The sequence below is a fragment of the Galeopterus variegatus genome, unplaced genomic scaffold, assembly GCF_000696425.1.
Source record: "Galeopterus variegatus unplaced genomic scaffold, G_variegatus-3.0.2 Scaffold10085, whole genome shotgun sequence".
NCBI lineage: Eukaryota > Metazoa > Chordata > Mammalia > Dermoptera > Cynocephalidae > Galeopterus > Galeopterus variegatus.
The window spans coordinates 2,194-3,832 of NW_007736196.1; the positions used below are offsets into that span (position 1 = coordinate 2,194).

Below are 1,639 nucleotides of genomic sequence, written 5' to 3' on the forward strand. Positions count from 1 at the left end.
AGCGCCGCCGCGCTTCCCAAGTGGCGCACTATCCAGTGCGCCACCGGGCCGGCCCCCAAGTAAACTTTTAATGAATGAATGAATGAATGAATTATTTATTTTTTGTCTTTTTTCATGACTAGTAAGGGAATCGCAACCCTTGGCTTGGTGTCACCTGCACCACGCTCAGCCAGTGAGCACACCAGCCATTCCTATATAGGATCCGAACCCGCGGCGGGAGCGTCCCTGCGCTCCCAGCGCTGCACTCTCCTGAGTGAGCCACGGGGCCGGCCCCAAGTAAACTTTTTAGTAGATGGATAATCTGATTATTACAGCGCTATTGCTGAAAGACTATCCTTTCTCCACTAAATTGCCTTTGCACTTTTGTCAGAAATCAGCTGTCCACATATGTGTGTGTATATTTCTGAACACTCTAGTTTGTTCCATTGACCTGTCTGCCTTTATGCCAATACCATACTATCTTGATTACTAAAGTTTTATAATGAGTTTTCAAACCAGGAAGTATTAGTCTTTCAACTGTGTTATTTTTTTTTTCAAAGCTTTGGCTGCTCTAGGTCCTTTGCAGATCCATGTGAATTTTAATTTATTTATTTATTATTTTTTGGTTTTACAGATTTATTTTCTTTTTTTCTTTTTTTTTTTTTTGTCTTTTTATACAGATTTATTTTCAACGGGCAGAACACTTAGACAACTTAAATATAAGTGCAACAGAATTACTCTGTCAAAGCCAGCAATAATGCCAAAATGCATTCTCACTTGCAGACACTTGTCAGTGTCACCTGAGTCTTCTCTCAGTGAAGAAAAGGGTCTGATATTTTATTCACATACATCCTTCTTATCTGCAGTGTAATCTACAATTTCCTGTGGGTCCATTAACTTTTCCGCATCTATGGTCAGGAATTCCAAACCCAAATTCATCTTCCATGGCCACGATTTATCTCCACTTGATCCAAACTGTCTAAGCCCAGATCTTTCATAAAATGGGAATTTACCAAGAGCTTTTCTAGGTCAATCTTGTCATAAAGTTTCAAGACGTAGAGAATAGGTCCTTGATTCCCTCAACGTCAAAGGGGGAGCGCTGCGATACTGGCAGCACAACTGTGTAACTCTACCTGGAACCTGTGCGAGTGTCAAGGACAGCTGNGATACTGGCAGCACAACTGTGTAACTCTACCTGGAACCTGTGCGAGTGTCAAGGACAGCTGAGGAACCTTGGGCCTCATCCAGGCCCCCGCAGCACACACAGCGGTGTGGAGTGGCCAGGCAGCGGCCAGCGTGGGGACCAGGGGCAGCAGCACAAAGGCTGTGGGCAGGTGGTGGACGCAGGAGGAAAGGACATGAGCCACCATGGCTACGCTGACCCGGGACGCACTGCTCCATGTGAATTTTAGAATCAGTTTGTCAATATCTACAAAAAAGCCTCTTAGGATTTTGATGAAGAGATTTTGACTTTAAAAATTCAAAACAATTCTAAAGATAGAAATGAAACCTCTATGTGTCAGAATTTAAAGGGTATGTTTTAATAAAAAGAACAGCTGTACCATGAGACCCCATTTCCAAATTTTATTCCTGTTACTTTTCTATTTTTATGCTATATTATAGAATTAGTTCCAAACAATTCAAATTCTTTTTTTTTTTT

At 42.0% G+C, this 1,639-nt stretch overlaps 1 pseudogene; it reads right to left on the minus strand.

Moving 5' to 3' along the window:
- Window positions 1-828: 828 nt before the first annotated feature.
- Window positions 829-1,349, minus strand: LOC103609783 (annotated as a pseudogene).
- Window positions 1,350-1,639: the final 290 nt, after the last annotated feature.